The 12,485-nt window shown below is 42.3% G+C and overlaps 1 pseudogene; it reads left to right on the forward strand.

The window, feature by feature from the left end:
* The first annotated feature begins 285 nt into the window (after window positions 1-285).
* The window catches only part of LOC145157968 (uncharacterized), a 47,196-nt pseudogene continuing 34,996 nt past the window's right edge, over window positions 286-12,485 (forward strand).

Raw genomic sequence — 12,485 nt, forward strand, 5'->3', positions numbered from 1 at the left:
CTTGTGCGATATAGGAAAAGAACATAATACCAAATCAAATAAGATAATACTGACATCTCGGTTAAGTCGGGACTGTTCATGGTTGTATTAAGGGGTGAGTGTAACCTGATCAACTACATTTTCTCCGAAGTACAACTAATACATGCCCCGGTAAAAACCTCGATGGACGGTAAACCTAAAAACATACCCCTTGTTACCAAGAAAATAACATCAACTCAAATTACATAATAACTAAAACATATTAGGAGTAATAATAGTTTACTCATATACCTCCTCTCAGTCACCATGGAAGGAGAACACCAGGGCATTCAGCTTCATCAAGTCTTAGTGGCCCACAGGATGATCGAGGACGAACCTGAGGGAGATCAAGGGGGAGCACACGACATCGGGCCCGACAAGTACACGGACACAGACTACGAGTTTGATAGTACCGACGACGACATGGATGAAGAACAAGACTCAGGCAAAAATTCTGCCACATCACCTACCAGCGAGATGCAGCAGGACCACCCCGCCCCACCAGGGAATCCCGCGAGGGAGAATCGATCTCCGGAAGCTGAGATTGCTGCTCTGCGGAAACAGCTATTCACCATGGAAGCACAAGCGGTGCAAGCTGGACAGGAAAGAGATGAAGTCATTGGAGAAATGACTGAGATGGCCCAGTTGTTGGCACAACACTTCGGTATATGACCTTACTACCGTCGGCGAGCGCTCCTTAGAGTGTTAGGACTAGTCATATCTATCCTTAGTATTATGCTTATATGATTTATGCTATGTACCATCGACTCTATGTTTAAGTGATTACACTACTCATAGAGTCGTTACGCTGCCGAACTTGCACCACTTATGTATGCTCTTTCGAGCAAATTTTCATGTAACAAAGTGCGGATAATATTAATGGAAAAATTTTATGTGTTCTATTGTGATGTTGTGATCTGCTATGTGTTATGTATCCATGATTGTATGCTAATTTGTGAAACTACTTAAGTTCATGCAATACACCTAGTTTATAGGACCACAATCTCACAAAAATCATAGGCACTCAACATCTTTCCGTTCCATGACAGAAAGATGCCCCAACGACCAACCCGTGGAAACCCTGGACCAACCACACCCGAAGTCAACTCAGCTGCATTCCAAGCAGCTGTATCTGCTGCGGTTACTGCGGCCATGGCGCAAATCCACCAAGGGAACAATGGTGGAGTCAATGGACAAGGGGCTGGAAGTTCGGACAACGGAATAAATCGAGGACCTACCAAGACATGCTCCTACAAGGACTTCACCAATGCCAAGCCACGAACCTTTAATGGCACGGGTGGAATGATAACCCTAAAGAGATGGATGGAAAAGGTGGAATCAGTATTTGAGATATGTGAATGCCCCGAAGAGGTGAAAGTGAAGTTTGCCACATGCACATTTGTTGACCAGGCTCTCACCTGGTGGAATGGACATGTAGAGGCCATGACTCTCCCCGTAGCCAACGCTATGCCGTGGGCGGAGCTGAAAGAAATGCTGATGGCCGAGTACTGCCCACGAGGCGAAATTCAGAAAATGGAGCAAGAGCTGTGGAATCTCACCGTCCGAAAAATTCTGATATAGATGCATACATATCAAGGTTTAGCGAACTGTCACTGTTGTGCCTTGGCATGATCACTTCAGAGGGAAAGAAAATCGAACGATTCATCTGGGGATTAACCTCCCCAATTCAAGGAAATGTAATAGCTGCAAATCCTGAAACCTTCGACAGTGCCAAGAGGTTGGCCAAGAAACTGTACGACCACAACAACAAGAAGGGCGAGAAGCCAGCGGAGACTGAAGGCAAGAAGGAGAGTGACAACAAGAAGGGAAATAACAATAAGAGAAAAGGACGACAAGGCTCAGAGTTGTCAAAGAAACAACAAACAGTGACAGTCAATGCTGCAACCACCCAAGTACCCTCCACACCACATGCTCCAGCCTCAGCTAATCCGAGTGCCCCTAGGCAGTATTCCGGGAATCTCCCAAAGTGCAACAAGTGCAGTCTTCATCATAATGGCGAATGCAGAGAGATGCATTGTACCAGTTGCAATCGGAAGGGTCACACGGCAAGGTATTGCAGGACCTATCCTCCCCAAAACCAGCAACAAGGAAACAACAACAACCGCAACAACAACAACAACACCAACAGTAGCGGCAATAATACAGGATCAAGCCCCACCTGCTATGGATGTGGAAAGACTGGGCATATCCATCGAAACTGCCCCAACATCAACAACCCTGGGAACGGAGGAACAGGAAGAGTGCTAACTATGGGCCAGGGAGAAGCGGTTCAGGATCCCATTGTTGTTACCGGTACGTTTCTCCTAAACCATACTTATGCATGCATCCTATTTGATACCGGGGCAGAACGAAGTTTTGTGAGTAATAAATTCAAACACTTGTTAAAACAACAAACCCAGAAGCTTAATGAAACCTTTACGGTGGAAATGGCTAATGGGAAAACAGAATCCACTGGGGAAATCTACATCGGATGTGCCCTGACCTTAAATCATCACGTCTTTCAAATAAACTTAATGCCTGTTTCCATTAGGAGTTTTGATGTGATTATCGGCATGGACTGGTTAAGCCCCCACCATGCTGAAATTATGTGTCACGAGAAGGCCGTTCGCCTTCACCTCCCAAATCACGAAACCCTAATTATATACGGAGACAAACCCAGCACGAACCTTCGTCTTATCTCGTGCATTAAGGCACAAAAGTGTCTACGAAAGAAGGACTTGACGTTTCTAGCTCATATAGTGGATAAGTCCAAAGAAGAGATCAATATTCGAAACATCCCTGTGGCTTGCGATTTCCCGGTGTCTTTCCGGAGGATCTTTCGGGGATACCCCCAGAAAGACAAGTCGAGTTCCGAATTGATCTAGTACCAGGAGCTACTCCCATCGCCAAATCTATGGGTCAAAAATGCCAAGAAAATGATTTAAGGGCCTAAAATGTTCTTTTTTCAAAATAAGGGACTAAAATTGTTATTTTTATTAAAGAAGGGCTGAAAAGGTCAAACCAACATTTTGAAGCAATTATTTTGTTTTTAAGATATTTGAGTCAAAAATACCAAACTACAACTCATGAAAATAGAAAGATGAATATACGTATAATTCCAAATATCATTATAAACAATCGACCGGCCTCGTGCCGATACGAAGATAACAATCGTTCAATCAAACTTTCCAACAATTATACTATACCTAAAACAAGTAAATATCCAATTAGTTGGGCTTGAAAGATTCTAATCATGCTTATTGGACCTTCGTGGCCCAGTGACATGACTTTTGGGCCTAACACTAATAATAAATGTTTATTGGGCCTCCGGTGACCCAATTACATGTTTAAGGGACCCTCAATGGCATATATATGCTATTGGGCCTTGGTGGCCCATTAGTATTGCTAGTAAGGTCCAAATTTAATCAAATATGAAATGGGCCAATGTGTCCTTCCTAACCAACAGCCTTAAATAACACGCGTAATTAGCAGGACCTTGTATTCCTCTTCTCCGTGTCTGTTAGGCTTATTTGAAATCAAAGTAAACAAACCCATGTCGTTAATCAACATTAATCAATTTTGTTTGGATTAAGTGAGTAATAACGGGCGACACCTCTAAGGGTCGTTTGTAGTCTGTAGTTGTAATCAAAGTCTCCTGGAAGGAGAGCGAGAGTTTGTGTATAGATCTAAACGGGGGTGACTCCCCCACACCTCAACTGTTCGCTACAGTTAGACTCGGCCAGTCTAGGGTGACAAAATCTTAAGATCAATCCTGGCGTACGTTAGGTTGCCAAGACAGACGAACTAGTCATTATTATGCATGGTTATAACGACTCACATAATTAATTAAATCCAATACCATCCGAGTAATCAAGGAAGAGTAATCAAAATCATTCGCTGTGGCGGTATAGCAATATGAAAAACAATTATATTTTATGTTATCGGAAAACATCGGGTTTTTCGAGGAAATCAACACCACTCGCTTGTATTTTTCTACAACTATAATACTAAACTTCGTTTTATACACGTTTTGAAATCATTCATGCATCAACTTATGGATCTTCACACTTTGGTAAACAATTGTCTTTTCAGAGAATATCGGATTTTCTGGGTTTTACAAACTACACAAATCATTTTTATCACAACCCTACTTATGAACTCACCAACATTTCATATGTTGACCGTTTTTCAAAATAACTTGTATTCTCAGGTAACAGGTAAGCTGAAGGGTAATATCAAGTATATTAGGATGTTATGTTTTGAAAACTCTCAAACAATTTATGTTATGAATGTGTAATATTTAAAACAATGTACTGGATGTGTAATATTTAAAACAATGTACTGGATGTGAACAATATCAGTTGTAATGTATTGATGCATGGTGATGTTTATGTTGTGATTCATGTATATTCATTGTGATGATATTCAATTTAAGTCACGCGAGCCCTCGGACGTTTCCGCTGTCCGGTTTCGGGGGTGTGACAGGTTGGTATCAGAGCTCTGTTTATAGTGAACTGGCATATCTAACCACACATTGATATACAACTATAAACCAAAGAGGGACTAAAACAACTCTGAACAAAACAAAATAAAACACAACGATAAAAACATCTTTACTTGTGCGATATAGGAAAAGAACATAATACCAAATCAAATAAGATAATACTGACATCTCGGTTAAGTCGGGACTGTTCATGGTTGTATTAAGGGGTGAGTGTAACCTGATCAACTACATTTTCTCCGAAGTACAACTAATACATGCCCCGGTAAAAACCTCGATGGACGGTAAACCTAAAAACATACCCCTTGTTACCAAGAAAATAACATCAACTCAAATTACATAATAACTAAAACATATTAGGAGTAATAATAGTTTACTCATATACCTCCTCTCAGTCACCATGGAAGGAGAACACCAGGGCATTCAGCTTCATCAAGTCTTAGTGGCCCACAGGATGATCGAGGACGAACCTGAGGGAGATCAAGGGGGAGCACACGACATCGGGCCCGACAAGTACACGGACACAGACTACGAGTTTGATAGTACCGACGACGACATGGATGAAGAACAAGACTCAGGCAAAAATTCTGCCACATCACCTACCAGCGAGATGCAGCAGGACCACCCCGCCCCACCAGGGAATCCCGCGAGGGAGAATCGATCTCCGGAAGCTGAGATTGCTGCTCTGCGGCAACAGCTATTCACCATGGAAGCACAAGCGGTGCAAGCTGGACAGGAAAGAGATGAAGTCATTGGAGAAATGACTGAGATGGCCCAGTTGTTGGCACAACACTTCGGTATATGACCTTACTACCGTCGGCGAGCGCTCCTTAGAGTGTTAGGACTAGTCATATCTATCCTTAGTATTATGCTTATATGATTTATGCTATGTACCATCGACTCTATGTTTAAGTGATTACACTACTCATAGAGTCGTTACGCTGCCGAACTTGCACCACTTATGTATGCTCTTTCGAGCAAATTTTCATGTAACAAAGTGCGGATAATATTAATGGAAAAATTTTATGTGTTCTATTGTGATGTTGTGATCTGCTATGTGTTATGTATCCATGATTGTATGCTAATTTGTGAAACTACTTAAGTTCATGCAATACACCTAGTTTATAGGACCACAATCTCACAAAAATCATAGGCACTCAACATCTTTCCGTTCCATGACAGAAAGATGCCCCAACGACCAACCCGTGGAAACCCTGGACCAACCACACCCGAAGTCAACTCAGCTGCATTCCAAGCAGCTGTATCTGCTGCGGTTACTGCGGCCATGGCGCAAATCCACCAAGGGAACAATGGTGGAGTCAATGGACAAGGGGCTGGAAGTTCGAACAACGGAATAAATCGAGGACCTACCAAGACATGCTCCTACAAGGACTTCACCAACGCCAAGCCACGAACCTTTAATGGCACGGGTGGAATGATAACCCTAAAGAGATGGATGGAAAAGGTGGAATCAGTATTTGAGATATGTGAATGCCCCGAAGAGGTGAAAGTGAAGTTCGCCACATGCACATTTGTTGACTAGGCTCTCACCTGGTGGAATGGACATGTAGAGGCCATGACTCTCCCCGTAGCCAACGCTATGCCGTGGGCGGAGCTGAAAGAAATGCTGATGGCCGAGTACTGCCCACGAGGCGAAATTCAGAAAATGGAGCAAGAGCTGTGGAATCTCACCGTCCGAAATTCTGATATAGATGCATACATATCAAGGTTTAGCGAACTGTCACTGTTGTGCCTTGGCATGATCACTTCAGAGGGAAAGAAAATCGAACGATTCATCTGGGGATTAACCTCCCCAATTCAAGGAAATGTAATAGCTGCAAATCCTGAAACCTTCGACAGTGCCAAGAGGTTGGCCAAGAAACTGTACGACCACAACAACAAGAAGGGCGAGAAGCCAGCAGAGACTGAAGGCAAGAAGGAGAGTGACAACAAGAAGGGAAATAACAATAAGAGAAAAGGGCAACAAGGCTCAGAGTTGTCAAAGAAACAACAAACAGTGACAGTCAATGCTGCAACCACCCAAGTACCCTCCACACCACATGCTCCAGCCTCAGCTAATCCGAGTGCCCCTAGGCAGTATTCCGGGAATCTCCCAAAGTGCAACAAGTGCAGTCTTCATCATAATGGCGAATGCAGAGAGATGCATTGTACCAGTTGCAATCGGAAGGGTCACACGGCAAGGTATTGCAGGACCTATCCTCCCCAAAACCAGCAACAAGGAAACAACAACAACCGCAACAACAACAACAACACCAACAGTAGCGGCAATAATACAGGATCAAGCCCCACCTGCTATGGATGTGGAAAGACTGGGCATATCCATCGAAACTGCCCCAACATCAACAACCCTGGGTACGGAGGAACAGGAAGAGTGCTAACTATGGGCCAGGGAGAAGCGGTTCAGGATCCCGCTGTTGTTACCGGTACGTTTCTCCTAAACCACACTTATGCATGCATCCTATTTGATACTGGGGCAGAACGAAGTTTTGTGAGTAATAAATTCAAACACTTGTTAAAACAACAAACCCAGAAGCTTAATGAAACCTTTACGGTGGAAATGGTTAATGGGAAAACAGAATCCACTGGGGAAATCTACATCGGATGTGACCTGACCTTAAATCATCACGTCTTTCAAATAAACTTAATGCCTGTTTCCATTAGGAGTTTTGATGTGATTATCGGCATGGACTGGTTAAGCCCCCACCATGCTGAAATTATGTGTCACGAGAAGGCCGTTCACCTTCACCTCCCAAATCACGAAACCCTAATTATATACGGAGACAAACCCAGCACGAACCTTCGTCTTATCTCGTGCATTAAGGCACAGAAGTATCTACGAAAGAAGGACTTGACGTTTCTAGCTCATATAGTGGATAAGTCCAAAGAAGAGATCAATATTCGAAACATCCCTGTGGCTTGCGATTTCCCGGATGTCTTTCCGGAGGATCTTCCGGGGATACCCCCAGAAAGACAAGTCGAGTTCCGAATTGATCTAGTACCAGGAGCTACTCCCATCGCCAAATCGCCCTACAGATTGGCTCCTGCGGAGATGCAAGAGTTGTCCAGTCAACTCAACGAACTTTTGGACAAAGGATTCATCCGACCCAGTTTCTCACCTTGGGGAGCTCCGGTTCTCTTTGTTAAGAAGAAAGACGGTACCTTCAGGATGTGTATTGACTACAGGGAACTTAATAAGCTCACCATCAAAAACCGCTATCCACTTCCGAGAATCGACGATCTATTTGACCAACTCCAAGGAGCAAGTTACTTCTCTAAGATAGATCTGCGATCTGGATACCACCAACTCAAAGTCCGGGAGGAGGATATCCCCAAAACCTCCTTCCGAACTCGTTATGGACATTATGAATTTGTCGTAATGCCCTTCGGTCTAACGAATGCCCCTGCCGCATTCATGGACCTAATGAATCGAATCTGCCGACCATTCCTCGATAACTTTGTCATCGTTTTCATCGACGATATCCTAGTCTACTCCCGAAGCGAAGAGGAGCATGGTCGACACCTCCGAAAAATCCTGGAAACCCTGCGAACCGAAAGGTTATACGCAAAACTCTCTAAGTGTGAGTTTTGGCTCCGTAGTGTGAGTTTTGGCTCCGTAGTGTGAACTTTTTAGGTCATGTTGTTAGTCAAGAAGGGATACATGTGGATCATTCTAAAGTCAAAGCCATCGAAGGATGGGAGATCCCAACAACACCCACCGAAATTCGTCAATTCTTAGGTCTCGCAGGCTACTACAGGCGGTTCATTCAGAACTTCTCCAAAACAGCCAAGCCACTTACCTTGCATACACAAAAGGGCATACCCTTCGAATGGACAGATAAGCAAGAAGCTTCATTCCGAACTCTGAAGCAAGCACTCTGCAGTGCGCCGGTACTATCACTACCGGAAGGAACAGAAGACTTTGTAGGTTACTGTGATGCGTCGAATCAGGGTTTAGGCTGTGTACTCATGCAGCGTGGAAATGTTATAGCTTATGCGTCCCGACAACTAAAGACACATGAGGTGAATTATACCACCCATGATCTGGAATTAGAAGTTGTGGTCTTCGCCCTGAAGATTTGGAGGCACTACCTTTATGGTACCAAGTGTACCATTTTCACCGACCACAAAAGTTCAAAATTACCCCCTTTATGGATTTCATTAAGATTAATTAAAAATTTAATTAAAAGAGAGAATTAATAAATCCATAATAATATGGTTTAAGATTAATAATGTAACATCCCGGATTTCAGGTATACTCCTTTGATCCTTTTCTTTTTCCCTAAGTTGTCAAATTTAGTCCTTGAAGTAATCTTTTGGCAATTGAGTACGTTGGGCGTACTGGAGGGTACGCTGCGCGTACTCATGAGCGTGTTCTTAACGCGAAGGCTACCCAGTACGCTGGGCGTACCATAGTGTACACTGCGCGTACCAGGTTCAGACTAAAGCCCTAATTGTGGGGGTGAGCCCTATAAAAGGAACGTTATGGCCTCACTTTTAGCCACCATTTCCAGAGAGTGAAACCCTAAGAGTGCCAACCCTCATTCTAGAGCTTGTGTGTGTGTGTGTGTGTTTGAGCTTAATAGTGTTCTTGTGTGCCTTTGAAGAAAAGAAGGAGCCTTTGAAGAATCTAGAGTTGGGGTGCAAGCTTTGGATCTGAGCTTTACAGAGGTTAGAGCATCACTTGGAGGTAAAAAGCTCAAAACTTTCTTAACCTTTTTGGATTTGTGCATTATGGGCCATTTCTAGGGTTTTTGTCCCAAAGGTGGAGACTTTATGAGTAAAGGAGCTCCATAAGACCTTGATCTGTCCATATTCAGTGTATAAAGAGTTATAGATCCATAAAAATCCAATATTGGACGTTAGGAGTGAGCCATGCATGAGATATGGGATCTTTAGTGAAGGAAGTGGCGTGTTTTGGGTGTTGATGACCGTTACAGCCATGCAAAGGCGTAAAGTCTTTGACTTTATGGATTAGGAGGCTGTAGGGGGCCCAAATCTGTATTTTGAGCCAAGGTCTTAACTGATTAAGACCATAAATGAGATAACGGTGAAACTGGGACGTACGCTGAGAGTAAATCCCAATACGCGGGGCGTAGGGCTCAATCAGCCCGATATCAGCATAGCGGTCGAGTACGCCCATCGTAGGAGTCTGGTACGCGCCGCGTACTCCTTAAGGTTGACTTATGTTGACTTTTAGGGTTTAGTCAACAAATGGACTTTTGGACCATTGGAGGGGTAGAATGGTCTTTTACCCTTCTGAGAGAGTATAAGAAGGGATTAGCCTAGCCTTTGAGAGTTTTTATTAAGAAGAGATATTTTCTGTATGTGATTAGGCGGAGGCTAGATCAGTGTTTCGAGTTCGAGATCATTCGAGTTACCCGAGGTGAGTCTTCTCACTATACATTACCTAGAGTGGTATCCATGCGCAGACCGGAGGGTCTTATATGTTATGTGTTTACTTGAGATTATGTGTATTGTGATTTATGTATGCTATTTGATATTTAGACCGGACCGAAGGGTCCAACGATTTAGATCGGACCAGAGGGTCCAACGAGCTAGACCGGACCGAAGGGTCCAACGAGCTACGGGACTGGAGGGTCCCGCTGAGACACATTGACCAAAGGGTCTTACCGAGTTATAGCCTTGAGTGGCTTTTGTGCTGTATGTGGTATTTTGGGGAACTCACTAAGCATTTGTGTTTACCGTGTTATGTGTTATGTGTTTTAGGTACCTCAGAGGATCGCAGGAAGGCACCGGCGTGATCGTACACACACTCTTGATATGGAGCTATGATTATGGATCCTGGATTTGAATAATTGTACTGAAAACTTGTTGGTTGTTTTTGAGAATCAATGATGAGACATATGTTTTATGAATTTTAAATTGAAAAATTTGTTTTGAAAAATCATGTCGTTACAAATAAAATTGAAAGTCTAATTTATTAATAGATTAAACCACCTAGTATTTTAAAAGTATAAAATACACCCTTATACTATATAGAATTAAAATTTTAATATTATATATGTATAAGTAAATGTCAGTCTTACCGTTAGTAGGTCTCATTCACGAAGCTGGTCTATAAGGGGTGTTTAAGGAAGCGACATGTAAAATGACCGCCATTGGGTATCCACTCTTACCCACCGCACTTTTGACTAGTGGATGGTCATTAGCCGAACGGGTAGGATAGGACATAACCTTCCATTACAAGTATAATGAAATATGAAGTAACTACACACTTTTATAAATTCCCAAATCTTAGTTACTTTAGGAACAATGTGGAGTTGGTGCTAATCCATGAAATTGCACATTGCCTTGTTGGTCGTTAGTGGAGCGTGTGTGGTTAACCGATACACTAATATGGGACCAATGAAGGATGGAAATGGGTAGTTCGTAGATTATCATAGATCAATGGAGCGTGTGTGGTTAACCGGCACATTGATTAGGTGATAGACATCTTCGAGAGTACCAAGCTAATTTGCATGGTTATCCACACCTTGTTTGTGATCCTCGTTATCCCAGTCACAAACATGAAGGGCATAATCGAGATTAAACTTGCCATTGAAAAGTTCAATGAATCTCAAAAGATCTAGGAGTTTCAATTCATTTAAAACCTAATTTTCAATTTTTGTTTTTCATGGTGGAAATTGGTAAATCGTCATTTACCTACCTTCAAATATTCTGCAACTGGATTACGACATCTCTCTTCCGAGTTGTGGAATATTGTGTTGGGTCCTAGCCTTAATATTTCATTTGGGTGTTGTATTAAGGATTGAATAAACTAACTTAAATTTCTCCCGTTTTGTAGATGTCAAACTCTTACAACTATGGTTTTCCCAAATCCTTTGGAAAAAGCTTTCCACATGAAGATGATGTTCCACGATTGGATTGTGGAAATGGAAATCATGCTTCACTTCCTCCACCTCCTCTAGTAATTCTCCCTGACCCACGTGTTTGAAGACTTGAAAATTTCAAAGTCACTTAAGCCCTATTGGCAAACAAGCACGAAGATGGAAAGTCTGTATGTGCTCATGTCTTGGATATGAAGTTGCATATTGATAGATTGGGAATGTTGGGTGTCGTTGTCTCAAGGAAGCTGGCTGTTGACTTGGTTCTTCAATCACTTCCCGAATCATATAGTGAGTTCACTAGAGATTACTATATGATGGACCACGACGTGACCCTCATTGATCTTACCTATTTGCTTATTGCTGCTGAATCAGCAATGATTCGGCGCACTGGTCAAGCAAATTTGACTGGTAAGTCAACCTCCAAAGCTTCCATGGACATAGGAAATGGCAACAATAGTCCAGAGAGGATTTCTTATCCTAAGGGAAAGAGGTCTGTCATGGTCAAAAAGTTTGAACATAAGAGAAAGGCAAAGTCTGAGATTGTTTCTTGTGTCGTTCCCAAAGAGTCCATATGTTTCTATTGCCAAAAGAAGGGGCATTGGTTGCGAAGCTGCCCTGACTACCTGAGAGATCTAAGAGATAGGAGAGTCAAGATGTAAGACTTTGCTTCAGGTAAACCCACTATCTAACTTTATTAAGTTCCTATTTGTAGATTCTTAATACATGATATGATAAGATTACATTTTGATGTTTTGTAGGATCGAAGAAAAGAAAGGAAGCTTAAAGGAAGAAGTGAGCCGAGTCTGATCACGAAGAAATGGATTTCGATCGCATGATTCGATGATCGAATTTTTGAGTTGCTACTTAGAAGAGTTAGGATAGATTGCTTAGGAATATTTAGTAACATAGTTTTTATTTGATATTGCATTGTAATGACAAGTTGTTTCCGCGTTTTTATAAATAAAAGAAATTTTGTTTTTGTCTTATTTATATTTCCTTGCAATGGCATTTGTGAAAATTGATGTTTATATATTTCTATTGTTAGCAATATTGAAAAGGATGTGATTCTTAGTTATGTTATTTGTGGTAGTGTAAAA

The sequence above is a fragment of the Lactuca virosa genome, chromosome 2 (assembly GCF_052849685.1).
Source record: "Lactuca virosa cultivar CGN04683 chromosome 2, Lactuca_virosa_CGN04683_v6, whole genome shotgun sequence".
Taxonomy (NCBI): Eukaryota; Viridiplantae; Streptophyta; class Magnoliopsida; order Asterales; family Asteraceae; genus Lactuca; species Lactuca virosa.